The sequence below is a fragment of the Medicago sativa genome, chromosome 1 (genome assembly GCF_051527215.1).
Source record: "Medicago sativa cultivar Bolivia chromosome 1, Bolivia_mono, whole genome shotgun sequence".
In the NCBI taxonomy this organism is placed as follows: domain Eukaryota; kingdom Viridiplantae; phylum Streptophyta; class Magnoliopsida; order Fabales; family Fabaceae; genus Medicago; species Medicago sativa.
This window is the reverse complement of record NC_140749.1, coordinates 39,353,563-39,365,670: the sequence shown is the minus strand read 5'-3', so window position 1 is coordinate 39,365,670 and position 12,108 is coordinate 39,353,563. Positions and strand designations below refer to the sequence as shown.

Below are 12,108 nucleotides of genomic sequence, written 5' to 3'. Positions count from 1 at the left end.
TTCCACCTTGAGCTGGTATTTTGCCTTTCCCCTTATGTTTCGCTTGATTCATGTTCTTTCTTTCAGTTGCAACAAAAACACTCTCACTTTTTTCCATAGTCAACCTTCCTTCTTCTTGAACACACATGGTCTGGAGTTCATTAACTGACCATTTGTCCTTATGTGTGTTATAAGATATCTTGAAAGGTCCATATTCAGGTGGAAGAGTGTTCAGAATGTAGTGCACAAGAAAAGAATCAGACATATCAACCTCAAGAGTCTTTAGCTGTGCTGCTAAGTGTAACAGCCCGATTTTCGCTAGTTTTATTTTATTATTTATTTATGTGTGTTATATGTGCTCTTATGTGATTATTTGCCTCCGTGTGTATTTTTGGTTGGGAATCGTAGAATTCGGTGTTAGAAGGGTATTTTAGTCATTTTGGACTTAGGGGCATTTTGGTCATTTTGAGGGCAGTGGCAATTTTGTAATTTTGCAGAAAATTATTTTTAGTGCTTAGTGAGGGTTTTATTTTACTAAGTGCTAGAGGGTGTAGTAATTATTTTATTTACCGTTAAGTGACCGTTAGTGTTATATTTTACCGGTAAGTGAGTAGTGACATTTTGAGTGTTAGAATAGAAATGGGTTAGGCCCATTAAGGTTTAAGAAATAAGCCCACTTGAATAGAGCTAGTATGTAAACTCTAGTGTTGGTGAGAATTAGGTTTACAAACATTTTTATTTCATTTCATTTGAGAAGAGAAGAGATAGAGGCTAGAGGGAAGAACAAGGGTTAGAGCTTGAAGAGGGGATTCATCATCTAGGAGCTAAATTGAAGCTTTGGTTAGAGATTCTTGGTGTTAGAGGTAAGAGGGTTAGGTTTCAACCATAATTCATCTCTTTTTCTTTTTACCCATTTTATGAAATTGATGAATTGAACCTAATTGATTGTAAATTCGTGTTCATGTTTTGATGCAATGTTTGGGTATGTAAATTAAATGTTAATTGAGTTGTTGATGATGAAATTACATGCTTAAGTTGTGGTTATATGTATACTTTGCATTTTTGCCCAAAAATGGTGATATGAGATGTTGTTGTGATGAATTGTTGGTGAATTCATGATGTTTAGCTGCTGTTGTTGTTGATAGATGTTGTTGTTGATGATTAAAACATTGGGTAATCATAATTGGAGAGTTTGATATGACTTTGTGTTGTTTTGTTTGAAGTTTGATGAAAATGGGTCAAATGGTGATTTTTGTTAAGAGAATGTTTTGGGGCAAATTTTATATGGAATTGGGTGTCCTTTCATGTTTAGAAATGTTTAAACAAACTTTGGGATCAAATTTGAGCTTTGGGAAGTCAAAATTGGGGTTTTGGGGTGAAAAAGTGAGTTTTTCTCGTAACAGGACTGTCCCAACTCGCCACAGCGAGTGGGAGGCGAGTTGGAGGCGAGCAGGAGGTGCTTTCGGTGAGCTTACTCGCCTCGCGAGTAGATTTACTCGCCACGGCGAGCTGCACAGTGGCAGCATCCCCTGTTTCGCGTTCTTGCGTCTTTTTCCCTCGTTTCTGTTTTGAATTGGCTTTCGGTGTAAACATGAAAGTTGTAGATAATTTTGTTAGCTTTCCAATGGCTTTGGTTTGACTTGAAAATGATTCTTGGTTTTTGAGTTATGAGGGAAATACTCCAAGGTGTTCTTGGTGAAATTTTACGAAAAATCCGCATAACTATTTCTAAATCGACCCAAACCCTTTGGATTGTTTCCAAACTTCAAACTTATGTTTTATGAGTTCAATTAAGGTGTTTAGTAGTATTTAAACTATGAGGTGAGGGATTTAACTTGTTTTGCTTAGAAAATGGAAAATTTCTTGAGAAGTGTTTCGGTGAGACGAACTTTGTGATTTTTATGAATTCATCGTATTTGGCCGATGAAATGCTTATGTAACCTCTACTGCACATATGTGTGACTTGTGAGGATACATGGCATAGGCAATTGAGCTCGTTTACTTGGTTTTGGCTTAGGTGCTCAATTATTTTCAACGTTGTGTTTTTGGAGACGAACTTGGTATAAAATGATTTTTGAGAGCCAATTGCTTATGAACCCTTTATGAATAGATTAATATGACTATGAAATGGTGTATGAATGGTTATTGAGTGATGAATATGATGTTTGTGATCATATGTTGTATTTGTTCCTTTATTTGGATTGTAAAGAATTATATGGAAATGTGGCAACTATATGTCGATTTATGTGGAGATGATTGGTGATGTATATGCGTGTGACAACTATATGTTGCTTGTATTGTGAATGTTGTCGATGCATATATACTAATTGAAGGGTGATAAACATGTTTATGTTATGTTATTTGTTGAACATGTTAAATGTTGATTGTTGGTGGTGTATATATGTGACAACTATATGTTGCTTGAATTATGGATGTTGTTGGTGATTGTACATATGTTAAGTGGTGGTGAATTGTTGTTGATTGCATATGTACAAGTATTGGTGATGTCGAGGTGATTATTGTTTGTGTGAACATATGCATTGAGTCGAGTCATATGTTCATGCATTCATGACTGATGGTGGTGGATTTTATATCCAAGACTGATGGTGGCGGATTTTATATCCAATTGAGGTGAGTACGATGTTTTTGTTGCATCGAAGGTGACGACCTTGAGGTGTTTTGGTACCACATGCATCTAGAGAAGAGTCTAGAACATTGCATGCATTTGAATAATTGATGAGTTGTGTCATAATTGAATATATGACTTGGTGAATTTGTGTATTGGTGAAATTTGGTGAATGTTGTGATTGTGTGGATGGATGTATATGTACATTGGTGAATTTTGTGGATGGTTGTGAATAATTGTATTATGCTCTAATTGCATATCTTAATTGTTTGTGCTTATACACTTGGTGAATCAATTGATGTTGGTTATTTTAATAATAATGATGAGGTGATATTTGTATATGTATATATACATATATGATGTGGTGATGTTCTTTGATAATGATGATGGCTTGCTTATAACTTCGATATGATGAATTGTACTTGTTGAGATAAGCATGATAGATGAGTAATGAAGTGCGTAATGTTTTCATTGATTGATGTTGATAAATGATGAGCTTTTGTTGATGACTTGATTAGAGGTTGAATATGCATGCTATGCTATGATAATGATGTGACAGCTTGAAATGTAAGTGATGGGGGATAATAATGATCATGTGATGCTAGTGTTCTAGGAGGGAGGGTTATGTATATGTGATACGTGTATGATACACTTGTTGATATGAACTTGGAATGATGATATTGAATAGTTTTGAATGGTATGAGATTCATGAATACTTGTGGATACATGTATGATTTGTTATTCTGTATTCTTGAATATATATTCTTTCATTTCCAATGTTCATGATAAATGTTTTTCGTGGATTATGATGATGTAATGCTAACCCTCAGTGGTCTGTGGTGGACCGCCTACCTTTCTGTATGGACGGGTAGACGGCGTGCAGGATGCTTAGTTGTTGCGTATTGATGCCGAGGAGTGGAGTTCCTCTTTTTCATGCAAGTGTCTAGATTAGGGCTCTGATCTAGGATAGTCATTGCATGTTGTTTATTTGACTTTGTATTTTGGAGTTGTTGAGATATTCTGTTATTTGGGATTTGGAGGATACAGTTGTATTTAGTTTGAAGATCCAGATATGTTTATGAATTATATGTTGTTCCGCTGCTATGTTGTGTAACATGATCTTTATGCATGTATGATTTGTGGTTTATTCGAAGACGTAGCATCTATTTCTAGAATATGTTAGTATATTCGCGCGTTTTACCGCTTATTAGAAATAGGGTGTTACACTAAGTCCCTCATTTGCATGATGTGCTCACGCACACCTTTCACAGTGATAAGCTTCATGGATGAAAACTTCATTATAAGGGTGCTAGCAAGTGCCTTATCTGATGTTTTGAATTGTTCATCAATAGCTTTAAGCAATGCTTGGACATTATCATGCTGATCGACACAACCACGGATACTTGCAGAGATGTTGGTCTTTATGAACATCACACTGAGACGGTTAGACCGCTCCCACATTTCATAAAGATCAACGTCTTCCTGAAGGCTAGTTTCAGTAACTGCAGGTGGTTCGTCTTTCCGAATAGCATAATCGATATCCATCCACCCTAAGTGAAGAAGAATTCTCTCCTTCCACACCTTATAGTTTTCACCCCTTAGTTCGGGAATTTCACACTTAAAATCAGAAAAATTCATAGGCTGCATAGCTGCAAAAATTGAACATACATGCTTATAATTAAAATTGAGACTACTAAACAAATATCATGTTTTACCAACGTAAATCATGTTTCAAACTATGAACCTAGTGACATAAAATTTACCTGTGGGCTAAAATTTTATTCAATTAGATTCATATAACCGAATGACAAAACTATCAATTTATGTTCCTTTTTCTAATTCCTGAGGGTAAGTTAGAAAATATAAATTGATATTTCATCCTAATTAATTATACAAAACATAACAAGAATTCCTGTGGGATAAGATTTACTATGTTCAATATAATTAATTACCATCAATGTCACAACCATGATCTTAAAACCTAATATACAATTTTGCATAATTAAAGATGTTGTGGCTAGTCCCTAATTAATTAAAATCATATAGATCATATTGACATTTATTCCAAATGATTAATTGCAAAACAGTAGGCAATTAATTTAATTGATTAATCTGTATTTGATGCATCATTAAATTCATAATATCATGCAATCTCCAAACCGTAAATAATGCAAATATAGACCCAACATATACTGCACAAAGCTACTATGAATGCCCACATATGATATTATAATGTCATTAGAACTTACAGTAGCATATAGCATTTCATAGTGATAGTAATATAATAATACAATAATATAATTGAATTGGTCTAAGCAGTTTCAAATTGATAGATATAAATCAATAAAAGTAGTCTCGGTGCACAGTGTTGTATCAATTCAAAACAAATAGGACACTGCAACACTACATAATGCACGTAAGCAATAACTATTTGAATTGAAAACCAAAACAAAGTGCTTCTTCAACCTCTGAATGGGTTTAATGACCCGGTTGAAATTACTCACAGGCTCGTTATATTAAAACTCCGATTTCAGACCAATTTAACACCAAAATCAAGAATCAAATACAAATCATGAACCAAAACATTCTCTTATGATTTCAAACTATTTTCTGCAATTACACTCAAAATTTGAAATCGAAAATTTTGACAAAATTGACCAAATGCAGAAAAAATGAAAATCACAAGGCAGAGGATGAAATTGGCTCTGATACCACATGTAAGTTATTTCATAAAGAACATAAGAAATAACTACTTAAACAGCAGAAACATAAATTAAAGGATCAAGGCATACCTCCAGCCATTGCTCCTGCTTGAAGAAGTTGAGGCTCTTCTAAACCTTCCACAATCTCACTTTGATGGTGCAAGTCTTCTGAATAAAGATGTTAGGCTTAGGGAACCAAAACAAATGAAGTGCACTCCTTTATATAACTTCTGCCATCAAGAAGTTACTGAACGTGCAAAACAAAACTGCTCCTCCACTCACTCATAATGGGCAGTTACTAAATTTAAGGGAAAGAATAAAGACCATTTTCTGATTAATGGGTAATTACCACTATGTGCACTTAGTGGGTAATTACCACTTATTTATTTAAATAAATAAATAACTTAATTAGGGAAAAATCCAACAGAATACGCTTATTGTCATGGAGAACTACTTCATAGTCATATTTAAAAGGCCTTAATAACTTAATTGCAAATCACATTTCAATAGTAATCCAATATTTGGCAACTCATTAGTACAAAGAAGTATATGATTTTCTTTCTTTATTTTGAAGCTCTCAAATGTACTTACCAATGGCAAAGTTGCTGCAATAAGATTAACGGGATCAAGTCCAAGGCTCACAAACTCAGTTTGGATTATTACATTTATTAAGCGAAGGTCTTGCAACGCCATTAAAATATTGAAGCCTTAAACCTATATATGAAATATTAAACAGTGTAAATAAGATGTCAAAATAATCCAAATCATCTTCTACCAACACTTGCTGTGATAATTTGATTAGCTAATATGTAAAAAAGAATCGAACTATTCATATATGAAAACCTTAGTAACTCCCATTTGCCTCCAAGGAATATGTGGGCCAATACTTCTTCAAAATGTTCTCAGCCATTTCACAAATGACTTTTTTGTCGTTTCTTTTCAATCTTGCAGTCTTTTGAGTCGGACTATATCACAACAGACGTGTCTGTTAAGAGAGTAAACGCTAACATTGTCATACTGTTGTTAAAAGAATTAAAAATCATTGTCAAAATGTCTTCATCAATCAGGGATATAAAATGATAAAGATATGAATAAAGGGGCTGAGAAATATAAAGATCTTGTAGGAAATAGAGGACTTACTCTAGAAAGTTATGATTGTACAAATCTTCATCTGGTTCGGATTCGTCACTATCACTCACAATCTCACGATTTTCGCAGTGGTTTTCAATGAGGTGGAAAAATTGGACATTCGACGGAGGGGAAGGAAGATCTAGCAAAGGCAATGACAACCCCGGTCTTCTCTTATCCTCGCGTCAACATGATGAATGGATGGCGGTCTTCATAAGAAAGTGGCCGAAAGTGAATATGATAAGGGTTTAGAAACTTAGATGAATGAAATTGTTGTCTTTATGGGTGAAAGAGGTTATGCATTGTGCAATAGAAATTAGAAATGAGTTAGGTTGACAGATACATGTAGGTGGGAGAAATGACAATTAATGTTTGTGATTTTCCAATGCAATGTCCCTTGTTATCCAAGCTTGTTATAGACTAACGTGCACAATTATTAAATTAGTATTGGAAAATGTATTGAGTGGGACTCAATAATTATTGCTTGCAAGCTTCCAATGTTATGGTGTCTCCATGCTTATATAGAGCACCGTGAATTTTAAATGAGGCATATTGAGCATTTAATGCCTATTAAAAAATTATCAAAGAGGACATTGGTTTGAGGGGTTTACTTTTATAAAAACAGCACTGAGAAACCGGACACGAAACTGCCAAGCACTACCTGGAACGAGCCAACACCACGATTTGGTGCTGTTAGCTCGCCATGGCGAGTTGGAGGCGAGTAGACCATGTGTTCTGTGGTCTAATTCGCCATGGCGAGTCCTAGCTCGCCCCGACGAGTTGTGACAGTCCAGAACTTGTAAAAATGGCATTTTTAGCTCAAAAACCTCAAAACCAAGTGACCCAAAGTATATTTCAACTCTATTGATCATAGGATACTTGAAAAAAATTCATATAACAAGTATTTACATGTTTAGCAAGCATGGCATGAAAAGGGCAACTAATCACAATACATAGAACTCTAGAATTCATGTTTTCCTTACAAAGTTAAACACATAATCCCAAAGGTGGAAAACTATCTATAGAACACACCTAGCATGTTTTTGAAGTTAGCTTCAAGATCCAAGCTCGAGCAACCAAACCCTAGCTTCTTGATCTTATGACATGAGGAAGGAAGTGGAAATCAAGCTTAAACCCAAGTTTATTATTGCTTCTTTGATCATGAAGAAACCATAACATGCACAAGTTCATGCTCCAACCTCCAGCTTTACCAAAGACCAAACTCTGGCCTTGAATCTCTTCTTGTGAGTGAAAGAATTGGAAAACAAGCTTAATCCAAGTTGCCAATCTCTTATAGGATCATGCAGGAACCAAATCTTGATCATAAATCGTTAAAGGAAGGAGGTTTGGTGAATTGGTGAGAAAGGGAGAGAGAGAGAGGGCGATGAGTAGAGAGGAGGAGAGAACTTACTTTCTCAAAACCTAGAGAGAGAAAGAGTTTGAGATAATGAAATATTTTAGGCCAATTTCTCTTAAATACCCCTTTGTGGCCAAGTTACCCAAATACCCTTCATCTTAAACGTGTTTATACTGACACTGATACATACTCGTGCTTGACTGATGTCGTCGGATAAACATTCTCCAACATACTTACTTTCCATGAACATTTGTCCTCTGACACGTTTGACTAGTAATATTCCATTACTGACGAGTGGGATATTACAGAATATGTGTATCAAACATGGGGTTAGCACTTGAGTGACATTGTGGTGTCAATGTCATTTGATATTGACCAACCACAATGTGACATGTGACTTTCTTCTCTCTCTTTTACAAAGATTTATTTTTTTGTTATATATTTTAACATAAATGATGACACGTGACACATTATGACTGGTCAATGACACGTGACATTGGAAGACCAATGTCACCCAAGTAATATCCATCAAACATGTCTATGAAAAGGTAACCACCAAAACTACAGATACATTATGATTTATTATTTTGTTTTATTTTAACAAAAACGAGGAAACGTGACACATTATAATTGGTCAATGTCGCATGACATTGGAAGCCCAATGTCACTCAAGTAATATCCATCAAACATGTCTATTAAAAGGTAACCACCAAAAGTACATATACATTTCCTACAACTAGAATAATAATTGTGTGATATGAGAAAATATAGAAACAAGTCTTAGAACTACATACAGTTGTGGTGTTGCCTCAACAATAAGATGTTAAGTTTTTAACTTCATGATACAAAGTTAATAAAAAGTTTCAATTGGCATTCTTTTAGTTAATAAAAAGATTCAATTGCCATTTTTTTAAAATGAAAGTCACTAAACAACTTTCAACTAAGAGTGATAATAAAATAAAATAGAACAATATATATATAAATTGCAATTTTAACAATAGTCGTGTACAGATCATAGCTTATGAAGGATAAATATAAGATTGGAAATAAAATAAGAATAATCAATTTAAAATTTACACGAGTTTCAATGGGTAAAACCAAAGAATAATATACACTAATAGCTTATTGATTAAGTAAATGTTGCAAAATGTGTGGAAATTAAGTTAAAAGATTAAACATAAATTTTCATGTTGCGTAGAATTAGTGTTGTATGAATTGAAAAAAGTGGAAGTCCCACATCGGATGGAACACATACATTAGTAGTGTTTATATAATAGGGATGTACCACTAATTGCGGTACATAATCATGTGAACAAAACAAGCACTAGAGAAAAAATATACATTGATATATATTTTATTATTTGGAAATGATAAATTAAATAATTAATTTTTTTGACACAATTAAATAATTAATTTAATCATTATTAGAAAGTTCTTTCTTAGTCCCCAAGTTTTTTATTTTGGAACGCAAATTAATTTTTTTGACACAATTAAATAATTAATTTAATCATTATTAGAAAGTTCTTTCTTAGTCCCCAAGTTTTTTATTTTGGAACGCAATCTAGAATATTTTGGAATCATTATTAGAAAGTTCTTTCTTAGTCCCCAAGTTTTTTATTTTGGAACGCAAATTAATTTTTTTGACACAATTAAATAATTAATTTAATCATTATTAGAAAGTTCTTTCTTAGTCCCCAAGTTTTTTATTTTGGAACGCAATCTAGAATATTTTGGAACACAATCTGAAATATTTTGGTAGACAGTCTAATATATTTTAGTGCTTGAAATATATTTTTGTACTCAATATAATATATTTTGGTACATAATTGAGATATTTTTGTACTAGATCTAATATGTGAATTACTTAATGCCAAAGAAATAATGTATTACTTGTTCCCAAAGTTTCTCACTTATTAGTTGTGAATTTTCTCTATAAATAGAGAGCTCCCATAGTGCATTCTACACACCAAAGAGTTCTATTGAGTTGTCGATATCTTTTTCTCTCTTCTCCCCCAGCTTGTGTTAACGAGCTATTCTTCTCCTCATCTCCTTTTTCTATCCCTTCAATTATTTACGTCTCTTCAGAATAAATAATATTTTAAGATCAATCTTTTGTGAACTATGTCTTCACAAGAGTAGATATAAATTCCATCAAAAAATAACTAAGAGACAAGATATATATATAGCATATTTACATATATAGCAAGCATATATATAAATGCGACTATTGGCTTAATAAACAGAATCTAACATAGATTTTGACTTGAACGCATTATTTTCCTAATTTCATACTATACGACAAGACGTAAAAGTAAAACCCTATTTTTGATAATAAAGATTACTGTTTATTATTAGCAACAAGTAGTAATAGTAAAATGTCCTAATTGTAGTAAATAAACCAATTTTCAAAATGAGCACGCATGGAATTTTTGAAAACCAATTGAGGTTGATTTCTTTTACTGTCTCTATATACATACAACTTGTTGAGTATTTATCATTTGAATGCAAAATGACTTCACCAATTTTCCTGATTTTTTCCTTGTATTTTCACAAGCATGTACGAATCTCGGTGAGCATCTCTAGGGATTATGTTTTATTGAATAACGATAGGAAGCACTACTTTTCAAAAATAGGGTTTTACTTACAATTGGTTTATTTACATGCGTGCTCATTTTGAAAATTGGTTTATTTACTACAATTAGGACATATTACTATTACTACTTGTTGCTAATAGAAAACAGTAATTTTTATTATCAAAAATAGGGTTTTACTTTTACGTCTTGTCGTATAGTATCGAATTAGGAAAATAATGCGTTCAAGTCAAAATATATGTTAGATTCTGTTTATTAAGCCAATAGTCGCATTTATTTATATGCTTGCTATATATGTAAATATGCTACTAGATCGTCTACCTTACGTACACAGCTAAAAATTTGGATGTCATGGTAACTAATATGATTTTATTTCATATAACGAATTTTAGGCATATAAACCTTTTCCAAAGAGTACAATGAACCGTGCTACTTCTACATAAAATATAAATTAATATATTATAACCGAGCAGAACATATTCAAATATAAATATTTGTTTAGTCTAAAAATTAATGTCAGTAAAACTTACTCAGGATCTTCCATAGACATGTCAATGTGCTTACTCTTTTGCCATCAATTTCCTTCTCTATTAACACGTATTTTTCAACATGCCCATTGGAGTTCATCAACACTAAGTTTAGAAGGAACCAATGAGCCATTTGCCACAATAAAAACAAATTGAATTGTTAGTTTTATAGCATGGCAAAAATGACAAATTATATGCAAACTTAAAAGGGAAACTTATTTTCTTAATTAAAGAGTATGGATCCCTTATTTCACTTCATACTTCCTGAATAAGAGAAATTCAGCAATAGTTCTCATAGAAAGGTCGCAATGAGAAAAACAAAAGATTCAGAAGACAAAAAGTATCATCACAAAAGAAAAACGAAGACATTGAATCTAATATTAGTTTGCAACCAAAATGTCACATACCAAATCTTATTAAAAAAAAAAAACTCACCAACTAATTTTTCCTTCTTGTCGGAATATAATATATTTCAGTGAGAGAAAATCAAAATGATAGATAGGTATATTACTTTCCTCAACTTTGGTAAACTTTGTCCTGTCAATTAAGTTGAGTTTAAATATATAATGAGTAGTTTGATACTTGGAGACATTGTGAATAACCAACACATTTTTAATTTCATAAGAGGATCCTTCTTCTACCAATGATAGCTAATTTTAGGCAACAGCTTCTTTTTGACAGTGGCTTGAATATTTCCAAGCATTGGAAAAACAACAAACATATCATCGACGTGCTATAATTTGACAAAACGTTATATAAAAACATATCTAAAACAAATAATGATGTTGAAGGAACCTTCTCATTTGCGCATGGGTTAACTATTTCAATGACCAAAGTTTAACATTTCTCATTTGAACAATGCATTGGAAACTGACAAAATTAATATGAAATCAAAAGACGTGCAATGCAAATATCCAAACATGAAGAAACAAAGAGCCACAATTAATGAGATATATACATTATATTTCACCGACACTTATGATTGAAGGTGTGTCTCAGTGTCCGACATGTGTTATGTCTGACATGGAAACTTGTGATTACAATGAATTGGTGTCGACGTATCGGTGTCGTGTCCGGTGTCCATGTATGTGCCCGTGGTTATGGTCATTTAATTAGTAATGATGGACATTCAAAAAAAAATAGAACTGATGGCCAAATTTCCAAAAAATAAAGAAAATGAAGAGCAAGACTTATGGAG

General features: G+C 33.0%; 1 long non-coding RNA gene across 1 annotated transcript; it reads left to right on the top strand.

Moving 5' to 3' along the window:
• Nucleotides 1-709: 709 nt before the first annotated feature.
• On the top strand, nucleotides 710-3,760 carry LOC146954873 (uncharacterized). The gene is made up of 2 exons (XR_015007081.1): nucleotides 710-842; nucleotides 3,478-3,760. It is a non-coding gene; the product is annotated as an uncharacterized LOC146954873 (long non-coding RNA).
• The last annotated feature ends 8,348 nt before the right edge of the window (nucleotides 3,761-12,108 follow it).